General features: G+C 33.3%; 1 long non-coding RNA gene across 3 annotated transcripts in view; it reads left to right on the top strand.

Annotated features, from left to right (window-relative positions):
- Window positions 1-3,633: 3,633 nt before the first annotated feature.
- Window positions 3,634-18,592, top strand: part of LOC130223172 (uncharacterized) — a 31,558-nt gene continuing 16,599 nt past the window's right edge. For 2 of the 3 annotated variants that reach the window (XR_008836608.1, XR_008836606.1), the window contains exons 1-3: window positions 15,837-16,048; window positions 16,483-16,580; window positions 17,567-17,614. This is a non-coding gene — a long non-coding RNA (uncharacterized LOC130223172). Of the gene's footprint in view, window positions 3,790-11,980; window positions 12,071-13,043; window positions 13,092-15,836; window positions 16,049-16,482; window positions 16,581-17,566; window positions 17,615-18,592 lie in introns of those variants that run through there. The other variant, XR_008836607.1, reaches the window with a different exon arrangement.

Genomic DNA, 18,592 nt, shown 5'->3' with positions numbered 1-18,592 from the left:
CTTTTTTTTCTTCAATGCATTTAATTGCATTAATAATAATTTCCAAAATAACACTGAATGAATCATCTGAAAGTGACTCCAACGATTCACTGGCATCTAATGGGAGTTTTGCTTAGTTTTTAAAGAAACATTTCCTTTTTTTCTCACTGTTCAAAATGATTTATTTTAAAATATTAAATTAATAGAATTATTGAATGATATGTTTGTTTATATTATATTAATGCAATAAATAGTGACTTATATTGGTTAGTATCATTTTATTTAACAGAAACTGCTTGTCCAAAAGAGAAAAAGGAAACAACAAAGCCTGAGTACTGTCAATAATACAATGTTTTGTCTTGTTTCTGGGCCAAATATATAGAATTCTTAAAATCAATAAGCATTTTCCTAACAGGTAAAAGATACTATCTTGTTTTCAGAAAAAAAAATAAGTAAAAAAAATAAATAAACAATTAAGAAAGCAAATAAAATCTTACTTCAAACCAAAAACAGTATTATTTTGCTTACACCATTGATAAAATTGTTACTTATTTTATTTTGTGATAAACAAGGGACTAAGAAAAAGAAAATGAATGAATGAATGAATAATTATTTTTGTTTATAATATATTAATGCAATAAATAGTGACTAACAATTGTTGGTATCATTTTTGTAACTGAAATTGCTTGTCCAAAAGAGAAAAAGGAGACAACAAAGTAATGTTGATAATAAAACGTTTTCTTAAAGTTTTTGTCTTGTTTCTGGGCCAAATATCTAAAATTCTTAAATCAATAAGCATTTTCTTAACAAGTAAAAGATACTAAGTTGTTTTAAAAAAATGAAAGGATTGTTAATTATAATTTTTTGTGATAAATAATTTTTAATTTAATGATAATTATTTGTGTAGATATTATATTAATACACTAAATAGTGACTAATAGTTGTTGGTTTCATGTCCAAAAAATAAAAAGGACATGACAAAGCCTGAATACTGTCAATTACACATAATGTCACTGCAAAATATAAATATTAAACATTTTCTTTCTTAGAGGTTTTGTCTTGTTTATAAAATAAGTAAAAACATATAATAAAGAATTAAAAAGCAAATAAAAATCTTACTTCAAAACAAAAACAATATTATTTTGCTTACCCCACTGACAGATTTATTACATTTTTTTCAAAAAACGAAGACAGTCTAGAAAATGTTTTTAGATTTACGATTTTATGTATATTTGGACTATAAACAAAAACTGTATGCAAGAAAATACGTTTTTGAAGTGTACATTAAAGTTAGAAAATTGAGGGATGCAAGAACAGACGGTTTTAGAATAAAGGCTATTCCAGCCTTTCACTGCATCTCTAACATGTCTGATTTTAAATGACCAGAAAGTCATGGAGACAGCGCAAGTTTAAAAATGAATGGAAAAAAATCCCTAAATCTGGCACTGTGTCTAGAGATATTCAAGGGCTTACTGTAAGTTTTGCTGAAAATCCTCTGATGCAGGTAACATGTCTCAGCATTTCATATTTATGGTACAAGGCCTTGTAAATGATCCTACAGAAATGAAAAAGGAGACAAAAATTACACAAATTTTCTCAGGGAAAATTCCCAGTCAGCAAGTTTGTGAAGTATCCACCATTATGAGGCCACATTAGGCATAACCATGTCAAAGGTCTTTTTAAACCAAGCTGTGACAAAGAGGTATATTATAGTGCCCTATTGGAGGGATTGTGAAGAGAAAGTAGCTGTGCTCTATTCTGATTCAGAATTTATGGGAGATCTGGTTTTTAGGTAAAAATTAAGAAAAACATTTTTTTTTAAATCATGAATTCTCTCAAATAGAGTTAAATATCATTTTGTCAAATTATATTCATGTCACAATATATAATTGCATAAAAATCAAATATTGCAATGTCACTTTTTTCAATATTGTGCAGCCCTAATGTCAAATCTAGTTTGTCATGGGGGAATGCATGAAATGTTCCTGAATGAAAGTGAAAGTGCCAAACTGCAGTTAAAGTCGACAAATCAAAAAAGAAACACCTGAAATCAGATGAAACTCCAGAGAAAATATGGATAGCATGATGACGCAATTATCTTAATCAAATTATGCTATAACATGTAGAGCAACTCATGTAAAAAACCTTAATTATATTATCGTCTTATTCAGAATAAGTCAAATGATTCGATTACTGACATCCATGTAAATGCAGTCAGTGAGGCACTTGCTATAATATGAAAAGACTTGGAAAAGGTACCTGTCCAACAGCTGAAACCAAAAGAAGAAGCCACAATAGGAAGCAAACCATGTACTATTCAATCAGCTTGACACTGGATCGGCATGAAGCAGGCTTTTGAAAAGGCGACATCTGAAAAACAAAAACATTTGATTTTAAAAAAGTTAATTTTATCAAAGTAATAATTAAAGTTTTACTCAAACCAATCAAATCCAGGGAACATTCAGAAAATTGCAGTAAACTATTGTTTGGGGGGAATATGTATATATTTATGTTAGAAGTTTGAATAAAATACAAGGGGTCACTAACTTTATCAATACTCAAATTAAAATGAGCATATACTTTCACACCAGAAGACTTTTTCAGTGACAAAATGTATCAAGTTCCTATGTTTTTAGAAATATAAAGATGATGAAAAGATTATTGCCGTTTTGATTTGAATAACACAGCAGTTTTTTACATAACAAGAGGTTCATTGAAGACAAAGAAATGTTTAGCCATTTACTGCATATTAAACGATAACTACTTATTTTTGGAAACGCAACGTCGTGTCAACAACCCAAATGCACTGCATGAATATATGTTAACAAATGTGTCTAACTGTGAGCAAACATGCTACGCCTTAATTTTAAACAAATAAAGACAAATTCCCGAAACGAAAAGTCTTGTTTACAATTTTGAGCACGTGCTTGCAATCAACACAACAGTACCTATAATAATGTAACAGCTGAATTGAGGTGTTCTTTTAACAAACGCCCAGACACAAAAAACACGCAATTGTTGTCAAATGTATGAACTGCCATCTTACCTGGAACTGGCTAATATTGACGTTTGTCCTGTAAAGTTAATATTTATAAACAGTGTTGCAAGATGTAACTGACTGATTCCAGCCAAAAAACTATCCGAAAACCGCCGAAATGCAAAAATACCCGCCCAGTCATCTGGAAATGACGGGGGGGGGGGGGGGGGGGGGGGGGGCATGGATTGTCTGACGGTCGATGTTTCAGGGGGCGGGCACTATGTTTCAGGGGGCGGGCGTTGCGTTGCTAAACCACCCAGTTTTCCCTACACGCCTATGTCCTTTTTTACCCGCTAAGGTATATTCAAACCAACACCGCTAACAAATGAACCCTTCTGACACACTTATGTGCCACAAGAGGGAGCTGACAATCACCTTTGGTCATCTGCTTTGTGCACATTAATCGACTTTAGCTTGAGTCTGAGTGAGTTAAATTGTGTTTGAGAGATTTTAATTTCGTCTAGCCAACTTTGATACATATTTGACGGTGACCCTGCAGGCTTTATTATTATACGATTATGTATTGGAAATTGTATTGCAGTTCACCATCCGCTCCACTAGACAGTGCTCGTGCCTTCACGTTTAGTCTGACAGCTTCTTGGCAGCATGGCGTTTGTTTTGGATAGTAAACTGTTTTGAATACTTATGCTGAAGATGACAGCTCAGTGACAGTGTTTTAAAGTCACTAAACAACATATATACTAGTCTGTCAACTAAAACAACCGACACACGCTGCTCTAAAGTGCAGGAATGCAGTGAAACTCGACTCACCTGTGAGTACATTTACAGTAACGTTGTTGTTTTTACATGTTCTCAATATGTCTTAATCTTTGTACTCGCAATTTTGCTGCAGCTAAATATTCACAAATTGATTAGTTATACTATTTTGGGATGTGTTTGACCTGTCATTTTACTTGAATTAATGTTATAACGAGTTGTTTTTAATGTGTCGCTGTGCTACTGTATGATAAACAGGGAACATGCGCGTGCACACAAATATGTTTATTGTACACAAATAAGTAAACTTTTGTTCCAACATTATTATTGAATGTTAGTATCATCATTGGACGGCGTTGTTTCTGCGGTTTTTGTTCACATATGTTTGTATTTCGCATAGTTTAATGTAATGCTTTAATGAGTTTTTATGTCAGGAAAGTAATGGGAGTTATCAGGTTGATGGGCGTGGCCAACACAAAGGGGCGTTTTAATCGCTTAATCCTGATTGGGTCACGTCATAGTGACTGATTTGTTTAGGGGTGGGGTCAGGTAACTGCATCATTTTCATTGCTTGTTTTAGAAACACCCACATATTCAGAAACGCCCACTTTTGCTCTGCAGAGACCCTTTTTATAATCCTTTCATGTGTTGACTCCGAAACCACGCCCACAATATTTAAATTCTGTTGAAACAAAATGTATTTTACTTAAACATAAATCTGAGTGCATTTAATAGATTTAAGTGTATTTATTTTGAGTGTGTTTAATTTATTTTGTTATTTTGTAGTGCAAGTTTCTGAGAAGTTTTAACTTATTTAAATATATAAAAATTATGGTTTATGTTTTGAGGTGAGCAGTGTTGTAAATCCATAATGTAACAAACAAGGTTATTCTAGTAAATGAAAACTAAGACAAAAACTATTGGTCAAAATATTTTTGTAATTGAAATAAAATAAAATAAAATATCCATAATAAATGAAAACTAAAACTAGCAGTGTAGGACTCAAATGGTCCATTGCATGTTCAAAAATTGACGGAGATCTGAATTGAAAATTAACAAGTTTTATTTTGAATGCAAGAAGTTAGAGAGTACAATTTCTGCGCAGGAGAGATGTACTACTGTATCAGCCTCTGCCCATGATACTGTCCTTCATGCTTTATACTGTCTCTCACACACTCTCTAAACTTATTTGACTTATATGGTGTTGTCTTGAAAGTTTGACCATTCAGCAACCAGATATTCCTCTTCCCGGTATCTGTGTATCTTCTCTTAACAGTTCACCTTTTAAGGCAGATGTTTCAGAGCACGTACACACAGCTTATACATCTTGTCACTCTCCATCACCCCCACCCAAAAACAGGATGCGCTAGCATCCGGTAACATTTCTCTATACTTTGTGCACATAATATAGCAGTTAACCCTTTAAAGCAAAAGCCTTCATGTCTATATTTACTACGTACTTACTAACAAAGCTTAATAAAATGCTTATCCTTCAGCAGCAAGTATAGGCTGGTATAAGTTTCTGACGGTAAGATAATCTTGGATAAAAATATCACAGCTTCACGATATCCCGGTGTTGCGTTTATTGCTCTAAAATAAGTTCTTTATAAATGTCTGGGTAAAAAAAATAAAAAATGTCCCCCCATTGATCACAAGATATTTCATTTTAGGAAATATTTATAATATTTTGGAGCAGTAAACATGTCAGGCTAAATAATTTAAATAAATCATTGACTTCTACTGTCTTCATTGGTTTCAAATACAGAGATTTCTGTGTATTTCTGAAATAAAAAACATTTTAAAAAAACTAACATATAGCTTAGGAACGGTGTAACAGAAAAATAACTTTTCCAAAACTGGTAAATCTTGAAACTGGTTATTGTCCCATGCCTGCAGCAATCAATGAAAAAACAACTGCTATAAAATAATAATGGTTTTCAGTATTCATAAGCACTCATTATATGTGTAAAAATAGTTATAGAGAAACACATGTATGGTGTTTTTACAACTAAACACATGCATGATTATATACAAAAAACCTAAAACATTCACTAAAAATATAAACTATAGCATGTTATATTATGTTTAATATGTTTAATATTCGACTTTTATTTGTTTAAGTTGCATTTGTATGGCTTTGGATTCAGTTTCAAACTGAGAGGTTTGCTCAAGAGATAATGTAAGTTGTGCAAACATTAAACTTCGCTTTGGTCTACACTACATGTTTTCTGTTAACTCTGATAAACTACTAAAACTGAAATGAAATATAAATAGCTTAATAACTAACAAAAACATTACTGGAACTTAAAACTAAACTGAAATTGATTGCAAATTTTAAAATAGTATTGAAATAAAAACTAATTTAAAATGCAAAACCTAATAACCTTGATGACAATCAGGTGGACACAAATCAAATAAGTCAAGTCAAGTGGAGTTTTATTGTATGTTTTTATTGTATGTTGTCTCGCAGGACAATGGTGCTAGATTAATCATAAATACAAACACAACACTGGACATGAGAGCTATCTTAAAAAAAACTATGCATAACTAACATTTACTTTAAAATAAAATAGTTAAGCTATACACATAAGACAGGCTATACAAGTACTTTTACATGAGACTGAACAATGTTGTGCTGGATATTGTGCAAGAGAGGTATTTAAGGTTTAATATTGTGCAAGATTTATTTAAGGTTGAAGCAAGTAGTGCAATATGATTGTGGTACAGTTATAGTAAACGTTGCTTTCATTGTTTCATACTACTGTTTCAACGATACAAAATATTACTCATGTGAAGTATAATAACAGGGGTGTAAAATACTCAAGTAATTTTACTTGATTACTTAAGTGTTATTTTGGAGGATTTGTACTTTCACTTGTCTTCTACAATTTAATTTAACCGTAAAAGGTGTGCTTGTTACATTTTTTCCTTATATTATGCACATTAAAATGGTTAAACAGACAATGAAAGGTGCATACTTGAACAAATAATGTGTGTTTTTAATACATTGTTTTAGCTTGTTAAACAACCATGGAAAAAAAAGACCACTCGAAATGTTTTTGTCGATTTTAAACCATTTATATTTATGAGTAAAACATTTTTTTTTTTTTTAGAGTTTTTTTACATAGATATGGTGACATATTTTCAGATTATATTCATAGTTTAAATCCATTCACAGACAACACATTTTATCTTCAGAAGAGTTAAGGAATCAGTTAAAGAATAAGATTTTTTTTGAAGATAAAACAAGTGAAAACATTTGTTATTCTGACAAATAAAAATTTCCTGGAAAGAATAAGACAATGGGCCCTATCATACACCCGGCGCAATAAGGCATGAGACATGTTTGCTGTGACGTGTTGCTATTTTCAGACCAGGACAACCCTAATTTTCCCATTTTGCGCCACGTTGTTTAAATAGCAGATCATTTGCTAGACTTGTGGACTCATGGTCTAGAAAAGAGGTGTGTTAAGGAGCATTGTTGGCGCATTGCTATTTTGAGGAACTCAAATAGACTACACAATAGACCAGCTCAAAGCAGGTCTAAAGTCCAGCCCAGAACGCGTTAGTTATGCGCCTCGCTTACACATTGCTTAAAACATGCAGGATGTAGAGCAATACACAAATATTTTTACAAATGAAAAAGAATTAAAGGATTAAAATGTTACAAAATTATTATTTTCTACATAAATATAAATATAATATAGAAGGCCTGCATGCCTTCTTCATTTCGGGGGGCTTTTTTCTGTTTATTCATGGCAACTTGCTTTGCTATAATGTTATTATTAGTAGTAGTATTATTTATTATATGCATATTTATATTTGTTTTATTAAAAATAAGTATAAATTTGTCCACCTGTCAGGTTTTGGACCATATGGGGCATAGCATGTGTATTTGGATATAACTAAATTTTTTGAGCACACTTCGTTATTATTGTTCATTTATTCGTTTGCTGAAAATTAAAACTGAATTTAGAAATAGTTTTGAAACAAATCTTTGTGCTTAACAAACGAAATTAGACTTTGCGTGTAGATCGTTAAAATAAACCCCAGTATTTTATTGGAAATTTGGACAACGTGATCAGACGTTTGTAGAATAAAACAAATATTAATATTTTACTCAGACATACTGAACACTCATGCAAACTTTTGCTATTTTTTCTCCATTTCAGTTACACTGCATAAATGTAAGTGTTTTTATTGGAATTTGGCTTTATTCATGTTGTCTGTTTTTATATGCAGCTATAATTGTGTGGTTATGCTGGTATGCTGAATTTCAAGTGTGTGGTTTGATATGTGTATTGTTTTTGTAAAAGTTTGACAGAAAGAAATAATTTTGTACTAGAAATCCCCCATCATGCATATGTGCCACATCCTTCCTATGAATATTAGGTCAAAGTTTATGTTTTTTTCAATCAAACTCAAATCTTCAAATGTTTTACTCCCTGGTTAAACTTTTTTTGTTATTTAGGTGAGCTTGATTTTATGTAGAATTTCAGAAGCCCCTAAACACCTTGAATTTGTTTTTGCCTGAAGAAAATGCAGTTTTTCTTTAATATGGTAGATTTCAGACAAAGTCTTTACTCACTACCAAACCTATAAATTTAAGAAGCTTCAGTTATTTTCTAGCTTGAAAGGTATCTTTCTCTAGAGCTACAGTGCTCAGCATATATAAGTCCACCCCCCAGAAATCTATATTTTAAATTAATATTTTTTATAGGAAGCTATACAATACTATATTTGTGCATTTGCATTAGATTAGTCAATACTGAAGCCAAATCTGGAGCTTATCTAACAAAATAACTTATGATAACGGCCCAAAAACTAGCACACCCAAATGTATATGTTATAGAAAAATATTAATTACAAATTTAAAGAAGAGGAAAATTCAAGAGAAGCAAAAAACGTGACAAATTTTGTTGAAAGTTTGTAGGTTGTAATTTTTTTTGCAATATTTTGCTTGAATTTAATTGTATTATCTTTCAATTTCTAAAAATGTTTGATGAGTAAAATATTTTTAAATAAATATATCTGTTTAATAAATCTGTTTTGTTTAAATGCGCCAAATACATTGCCTTTATTCACTGAGAAATGGATAAAAATATTTATTTTCAGAATGGGGTGTACTTAATTATGCTGAGCACTGTATATGCAAAGCCACTGGCAATAGCTATCTTTCCATCCAAAGATATGAATTAACATATTTGCAAAACTGGACTATCACATAAAACATTTGCGAATAAAGCAAAGTTTCCTTCCAATGAGTCAAATAGAACTAAATCATCACTTCCTGATATACTGGTGCCAAAATAATAATAGAGTAATAGGAGTAATAAAAACCGTTTTCCTTTTTTCCTTGTGACATTTGAAAAAAGCTAATGATACGTTAAAATCATTACTACTATTCATTGACACATTTTGAAAAAAAAAAAAAAAGCATGTAAAAATTTACGATTCTGACAACAAAGGGAATGTAGGTAATTATGATTAGAAGTGATCCTGATGAAAAATATCAGACAGTAAAAGTAAAAAAAAAAATTCTGACAGTGTTTGGACACTAAGTGGGCTTTAATGGAATTTTTTTTCTAACGCTGCGTAAAAATATGAATGGCTTAAAATGAAATGTTGTTTATCATTGACACATCCAGGACTGTAAATAATAAAGTAAAAAATCTACTTTGCATATAATATATGGAAAATAACTACTATTATTTTAATTGTTTTTATTTTAAAAATTATATAAATATATATATATATATATATATATATATATATATATATATATATATATATATATATATATATATATATATATATATATATATATATATATATAATATTTAAAATAGTTTTGAAATAAAAAAATTAACAACTTAACAATAATGTTTTGTAAGTAGAATGATGCTGGTGAAGACTGGTGATGCTTGAGAAAAAAATTATTGATATCAGCTAAAATAGAGAAAATATATATTATATTAGTATATTTTCTAAAATAGAAAATGTACTAATATAAATTTCATAATATATATATAATTAATATAGAATTTTTATGACACTTTAGCAAGGCCATCTTTGTCTGTTATTGACAGTTTTGACTAATATCACTAGTTTTTTTTAGTCTAAGACTTCATACTAACGATGAAAATCGGGATGACGTTAGAACCCAACGTCAGGCCAACGTCAATGTCCAACGTCCAACCTAAAACCAGCCAAATATCAACGTCTAATGATGTTACAGCTTTATCTTATGTGGGCGTTATCACTATGACGTCTATCAGAAGTTGGATTTTGGTTGCCATACCTGTCAGTATTTGACGTTAATATGACGTTGGTTTAAGATGTTGGCTCTATGTTGGATTTTAGTCACTTTCTAACAACTTAAAATTAACCAAATTTTTACGTCGTCCTTAGATGCTGGCTAGACCTTGAATTTTGGTCACCTGACATCACAACCTAAATCTAACCTAATATTAACATCTGTGTGCCTGCTGGGCAATAACTAAATGCAATACAGAATGTTACGTTTACACACACATGCACAAATTACATGTAAACGCATCAGCTTTTTACAGCATAATACTCACTACTCTTGAGTACTTTTGAAAGGGCTTCTTTTTACTCATACTTTGAGTAATATTTACAACAGGTACTTTTACTCTACTTGCGCCACATTTTTAGGGAGGAAATGGTACTTTTACTTGAGTATGATTTTTAGTACTCTTTCCACCACTGCTTAGAGAACATGTAAACAGATCTGTTTACCCCACAGTCCAAAGACATGCGGTACAGGTGAATTGGGTAGGCTAAATTATCCGTAGTGTATGAGTGTGTATGGATGATTCCCAGAGATGGGTTGCAGCTGGAAGGGCATCCGCTGTGTAAAACATATGCTGGATAAGTTGGTGGTTCATTCCGCTGTGGCGACCCCAGATTAATAAACGGACTAAGCTGAAAAGAAAAGGAATTAATGAATGCATGCATATATAGCTTGTGTATGTTTATTTGTATGTATTTATGATATTAAAATTTTGTATTAATACTTTTAGAACTCTATTTATAACTTTGTTCATAAATATTAGCCTAGAAAAATACTATGCTTACATTTATTTGTAAAGTCAATTCTGTGACACCAAACAACTTACTGCATTTTAAAATAGAAAGTGGTCACAATCTTTCCCAGAGATGGGTTGCGGCTGGAAGGGCATCCGCTGCGTAAAAACGTGCTGGATAAGTTGGCGGTTCATTCCGCCGGATTAATAAAGGGACTAAGCCGAAAAGAAAATGAATGAATGAATGGGTCACAACCTTTATACACTAAATGAAACAAAAAAGTATAAAATGTAAAGAAAATAAAAATGTACATTATTGTAAAGCCTGAAAAAAATACTGAGATTTTTTTCCAAATTGCACCGACATTTAAAATTGATTTGTCATTTCTAACAAATCAATTTTTTAATAATTAGTCGGTCATTTTTGTTTTTACTGCAGAGCGCCCTTCAGAGGACATTATATGCCATTTGCAATACATCGCAAGCGTGTAAACAAATGAAAATAGCATTGGGTAAATTGTACACTACATACTGCTTTATCTCTATATTATGCTACAACAGCCAGTTAAATGGATGAGCATTAATTTGGATCATTTGAATTGGTTACTGTAGATCTGCACTTACTTGACTAAATGGATCATTGACTCAGTAAATTGTTGCCTGTAGACTTGCTCTAAATGAATCATTGAATCAGTGAATTGTTACCTGTAGACTTGCTCTAAATGGATCATTGAATCAGTGAATCGTTACCTGTAGACTTGCTCTAAATGGGTCATTTGAATCAGTGAATCGTTACCTGTAGACTTGCTCTAAATGGATTATTGAATAAGTGAATCGTTACCTGTAGACTTGCTCTAAATGGATCATTGATTCAGAGAATCGTTACCTGTAGACTTGCTCTAAATGGATCATTGAATCAGTGAATCGTTACCTGTAGACTTGCTCTAAATGGGTAATTTGAATCAGTGAATCGTTACCTGTAGACTTGCTCTAAATGGATCATTGAGTCAGTGAATCGTTACCTGTAGACTTGCTCTAAATGGATCATTGATTCAGTGAATCGTTACCTGTAGACTTGCAAATAGTTTATCTAGTAAGCTCTATAAATGTTTTTATTAAATATTGTTTAGAATATCTGTCCTAGTCTGATGTTTAGATCTGCTGTTTGACAGTGTCTTTATTTCTGTGTTTCCTCTAGAAAATGAGGGAAGTGTTTGGACCGTACAGTCAACAGAAGCAGAGCTCCAGGGCGTTTGGACAGCCGTTTTAGACATCTGCTGATGGCCAGGTAAGACTCAGTTTTGTTTTTGTGTTCTGTTGTATCGGTTACCATCACTTCCTTTCTGGAGGGTCAACCCCTCTAGAAAGGAAGTGATGGTAACCGAAACGGGGAGAGAAGGGACGGGGACCCCAAATTTTTATAGAGCTAATTTATTTTTTTTGTAAAAAGCAGCATAACCCCTGCTGTACATGGCCCCGTAGGTCAGGGGAGGAACGCTCCATCCTCCCCCTTCATTCACTCCGACACTCACACATATCACAGTGATCTGGCTGGGATTGAACCAGCGACCTCTTAACCCATGAGGCAATGCTCTACCACTGAGCCACAGTCACATACCTAGTGAAGTGCTGGATATTATATTTGACCTGTTCGCCTGTAGGTGGGCCACAGAGTAAATGTGAGCAGAGTTGGGCATCGAATCCAAGCCTTTCTGACAGCCTTGCCCATGGTGAACATGTGTTTAGCCAGTAGCGCCACCATGGCACTTATGTGTATTTTAGAAGTCTATAGCACTTTGTTGGATATGATGACACTACATTATTGTAATAGCAAGATTTGAACCCTTGACTCTTTGATATCAATGCAATGCTTTTACCAGTGAGCCACAGATCTTTTAATCAAACACTTGATGGAACTTATATTTTACTGTGATTTTACCATGAATCATGTCAACTTACACACCCTCTGTGGTTTACATCTTAACTCACTGAGGAACATGAACCCATGATGTTATCCAGACGAGAATCTGCATTTCACCACTCACGCCACTGTGGTTTTTTACACTTTGTTTTATATTTAACGGCTACAGTGTAATACAATGATGGGATTTGAACTCAAGGCTCCATGTTCACAGTGCAGCACTTTAAGCTGTTGAGCTACTGAATCTGTGCTGAAGTGTGAGACTTGGAGTAGAAATCATTGTTTTTTTTTATTTGTTCAGTCATATGTTCCCTAATTGATGTTTGGTTTTTATTTACAGGAAAAAGCAGCACAGACGTGAAGGCGATGTGATCAAGGCTAAACACAGGTAAGATACAAGCTCTTATACAGAATAGAGTGAGCGTGGCTTGAAAAACTGCTTCATTAGAACTTCAGATTATTTTATTTAAATCAGCTGACCAAGTGGTGAAAAAGGCTTAGTTACAGTATACAGCTTTGAAAGATTTCATTGCTGAAGCCGTGTCTTCAACAGTTTGTACAATGCCTCCCTGCACTGCATGTTTTCCATGTCTCGTTAGTCAAACACACCTGATTCAACTCATCAGCTCATTAGCACAGACTCCAGAACCTGAAATGGCTGTGAGAAAGGAGACATGCAAAATGTGCACTGGTGTAATGGAGGATAATAGTTAATTGTAATTGGCCTGACCTTTTCACAAACATAAAAATCAGCTCTTCACATTAATAAAACAACACAAATTATACAAACACCTCATATTTAATTAAAGTTACTGATATGTAGATTACACTTGTAATGAAAATATTAGCAAACAGTGTAAAATAAATTGTCATTTCACATGTTTTGACTAGACTTATGCCAATATTCAATAATTTGAACATGCACAATACTGATATTGTGGACACTTTAAAATACGCCGAGTAATTACTCTAAACTTTTTCAGAGTGAATTTAATAATACTCAAATTGCTGTGTTAGCAGTGGTTGTCCGTGTTGTACATTTTTACATTTTTCTGTGACTACTTATAGGGTTTTTGTTCGTTAACTCTGTACAGTGATGTTTCATTTGTTAACGTTAACTAAATGTAAGTGTAATGACACTACAACAGCATTTATTAATGTTAGGTCATGTTAACTTAATACCTAATAACTAGGCCCACACGCAACCTGCGTGTGCTGATTTTTAGCCCATCATTAAATCTATTTATTTACTGGTGTAAATGTGTGTAAATTTATATTTATTGAGTTTTTTAATTATTTTCAGCACTAATATTGACAAATATGAAAAATGTTGATATGATTTAATTACAATACAGTTTGTAAAGTATTATTTTTCTGTCTTTTAGACCTGCTTTGTTTACTAAATAAGTGGTTCTAATTGGATTGGCATTGTGAACATTAAATAAAAGTTAAAAGGGTATTTTTTTTTATTTATTATATTAAGTTTTTAGTTGTGATACTCCAGAATTATTCCACATGAATCTGCAGATTTTTTATGAAATTCTGTGCAGAAAAAATGTCTGCAGACTCTGTCTGGCCCTACTAATAACTCATTTAAATCTAAATCCTAATTGATTGAATGGAGTTAATAACTAATACAATACAGCTGTATTTTAAATGAACTTTAACATAACTATAATATGGCTATTTCTCACTGTTAATTTTAGAAGACTGAGAGACATTATTGTAAAGTGTTACGTATTGTACTTTATCATCCTTTTGTTTGTTTTGAACATTAATTTGCTCTAAACATGTATATACAGTACAGTAAAGCAACACAACCAAGCATCTTTTATCATTATAAATGTAAGGTAATCTTAGGTCAATTTAGTGAAAATACGGTGATAAAATCTTCAGCAATTAACCGCAACAAGAAGATTTTTTATATTGGCAGAAGCCTAGTTTTAACTGTGTTTTTATTTGCATTTACATTTTAACTAGTAGGTGTCAGAGCTTGTAGCGTGTAGAGCATTCAGTTCAGTTTAATTGATTCAGAGTTTTGGAAAGCTCTGTTCCTTCCAAGTAAAATGTGGAGCTCTGTTGGTCCCCAGGACTGGAGTATTAAACAGTTACTGCTGTAGATCCATTCCAGCTGAAATCATCTTATTAGAAAAAAAGAAAAATACAGGTTAATTAACAAATGTTGCACTAATTAATTTAATTCCAAGTTCAAGATCTAATTTATGTTGTAGTCAGTTAACAAAAACAAAACATGTACATTTCTCCGCAGAATTAAGTTCACATATCAGAATTCTGATTTTCTTCCTCAAAATCCTGTTTAAATTTCACAATTAGTTTTTTTCCCCCTCAAAAATTATTAAGTTTTCATCAATTAATTTTGTAAACTCTTGTTTTTACCACATTTGTGAGTTTGCATCCTGAAATTACTAGATATAATCTTGCACATCTGAGGGAAAAAATCTGAATTGAAACAACACAAGTTTATAAGAAGGTCAGTTCGGTTCAGTTCGGTTAAATGAGTAAACACACACAATAACATGAAATTGTGGTTTTAACTGTGAACAAGCATGATGAAAATAAATGTAAATAATTAAGTAAAACATCGACTTGAAACTTACTAGATACTCACATATACATTAAGTTGTTTGAGTTTTGCCTGTTTACACATTGAGCAGCAAAGCCTCTTTGGTTAAACGCATCTGTTTTACAGCATAATTTAAAAGATCATTTAGCCAAACTGCTAAAACACGTTGCTTTACACGCCGAAACGCTGCCATAAATCACAGATTTGCTTTCAAATGTGTTTTATTAATTTCTCAGCCTTCTTACCTGCGACTGAACACTTCGAGTTCATGATCTGAATAACCCTGATTCATTGTCCACAAGAGGACGCTGACGACCATTTATTTGACACTCGACATTGAGCTATTTAGTATCCTAATAGATGCACTATATTGTCTGGGTGTCTACATTTTAAACTATTATTATTATTATTATTTTGGGAATTCAAACGGCTCATAAACTTAAATAAACGAGGCTTTAACACTGTAATTCGTCCAGTTAGGAACTCTAGTGCAGTTTTTCATCCGCTCCACCAGGCGGCGCGCGCGTTTTCTCGTTCAGTCTGACTCGGAGCTTCAGGATGTTGACAGTGTGACGTTTGTTTTGGTGCAGCAGCAGCAGCAGCAGCAGCACGAGTGTACAGTTTTAAACACATAAACTGAAGATGACAGCTCAGTGAGAGTGTTTTAATGTCACTAAACAACATTTAATGCAGTCCGACAACTAAAATAACCGACACACGCTGAGATAAAGGACAGGAATGCAGTGAAAAGCGACTCATCTGTAAGTAACTGTACAGTATTTCTCCTGCTTTGCCTCATGAAGTCTTTATTTCTTGTACTTCAGTCGCAGTTAAGTTCATGTTTAGCACTTATTGAAGTGTCTTTAGTGACATGTTTAAGCAGAGCTCTCCTGTTTGTTTAAACAGCTTTGTTTACATGCTGCTCTCTGTCACTGTCAGACATTTAAGAGCAAATGAGTTGGTAGTTGTTGTTTTATATGTAAAGGCTCTGAGTTAAACAGCCTCTTATTATAAAGTAGAACAAAACATAACATGTGTTCAGAAGCTCTGATGTTCTGCTGTGTTTCTAGAGCTTTCACAGTCAATATTTGGGCTGCAAATGTCTATAATTGTGAATGATTAATTGTAATATCTGTCAGAGTGTGATGTTTAGATCTGCTGTTTGACAGTGTCTTTATTTCTGTGTTTCCTCTAGAGAATGAGGGATGTGTTTGGACCGTACAGTCAACAGAAGCAGAGCTCCGGGACGTTTGGACTACATTTACTGGCGTGATGGACATCTGCTGCGGACAGGTAAGACCTCCCGCTCGTTTTTGTGTTTTGTGCTATCGGTTACCATCACTTCCTTTCTGGAGGGTCAACCCCTCCAGAAAGGAAGTGATGGTAACCGAAACGGGGAGAGAAGGGACGGGGACCCCTTTTTTATAGAGCTAATTTATTTTTTTAGTAAAAAGCAGCATAACCCCTGCTGTACATGGCCCCGTAGGTCAGGGGAGGAACGCTCCATCCTCCCCCTTCATTCACTCCAACACTCACACATATCGCAGTGATCTGGCTGGGATTGAACCAGCGACCTCTTAACCCTTGAGGCAATGCTCTACCACTGAGCCACAGTCACATACCTAGTGATATGCTGAAACGTATATTTGACCTGTTCACCTGTAGGTGAGGTAAAGAGCAAAAGTGAGCAGAGCTGGGCTTTGAACCCAAGTCTTTCTGAAAGCCTTGCCCATGGAGTACATGTATTCAGCCAGTAGCGCCACCATTACACTCATGCATATCACAGAAGTTTATGGCACTTTGTTGGATATGATGACGCTAAATTAATGTAATAGCAAGGTTTGAACCCTGGACTCTTTGATATCAATGCAATGCTTTTACCAGTGAGCCACAGATCTTTTATTCAAACACATGATGGGACTTATATTTTACTGTGATTTTACCATGAATCATGCCAACTTACACACCCTCTGTGGTTTACATCTTAACTCACTGAGGAACATGAACCCATGATGTTATCCAGACGAGAATCTGCATTTCACCACTCACGCCACTGTGGTTTTCACACTTTGTTTTATATTTAACGGCTACAGTGTAATACAATGATGGGATTTGAACTCAGGGCTCCATGTTCACAGTGCAGCACTTTAAGCTGTTGAGCTACTGAATCTGTGCTGAAGTGTGAGACTAGGAGTAGAAATCACTTGATGTATAAAACAATGTTTTTTAATTTGTTCAGTCATATGTTCCCTAATAGATGTTTGGTTTTTATTTATAAGGAAAAAGCAGCACAGACGTGAAGGCGATGTGATCAAGGCTAAACACAGGTAAGATACAAGCTCTTATACAGAAAATAGTGAGCGTGACTTGAAAAACTGCTTCATTAGAACTTCAGATTATTTTATTTAAATCAGCTGACCAAGTGGTGAAAAAGGCTTAGTTACAGCATACAGCTTTGAAAGATTTCATTGCTGAAGCTGTGTCTTCAACAGTTTGTACAATGCCTCCCTGCACTGCATGTTTTGCATGTCTCGTTAGTCAAACACACCTGATTCAACTCATCAGCTCATTAGCACAGACTCCAGAACCTGAAATGGCTGTGAGAAAGGAGACATGCAAAATGTGCACTGGTGTAATGGAGGATAATAGTTAATTGTAATTGGCCTGACCTTTTCACAAACATAAAAATCAGCTCTTCACATTAATAAAACAACACAAATTATACAAACACCTCATATTTAATTAAAGTTACTGATATGTAGATTACACTTGTAATGAAAATATTAGCAAACAGTGTAAAATAAAGTGTCATTTCACATGTTTTGACTAGACTTATGCCAATATTCCATAATTTGAGCATGCACAATATTGATATTGTGGACACTTTAAAATACGCCGAGTAATTACTCTTTCACTTTTTCAGAGTAAATTTAATAATACTCAAATTGCTGTGTTGGCAGTGGTTGTCCGTGTTGTACAGTTTTCTGTGACTATTTATAGGGTTTTTGTTCGTTAACTCTGTACAGTGATGTTTCATTTGTTAACGTTAACTAAATGTTAGTGTAATGACACTACAACAGCACTTATTAATGTTAGGTTATGTTAACTCAATACCTAATAACTAGGCCCACACGGAACCTGCGTGTGCTGATTGTTAGCCCATCACTGAATCTATTTATTTTCTAGTGTAAATGTGTGTAAATTTATATTTATTGAGTTTTTTAATTATTTTCAGCACTAATATTGACAAATATGAAAAATGTTGATATGATTTAATTACAATACAGTTTGTAAAGTATTATTTT

The sequence above is a fragment of the Danio aesculapii genome, chromosome 4 (assembly GCF_903798145.1).
Source record: "Danio aesculapii chromosome 4, fDanAes4.1, whole genome shotgun sequence".
Lineage (NCBI taxonomy): Eukaryota > Metazoa > Chordata > Actinopteri > Cypriniformes > Danionidae > Danio > Danio aesculapii.
This window is presented reverse-complemented; position numbering and strand designations above follow the sequence as displayed.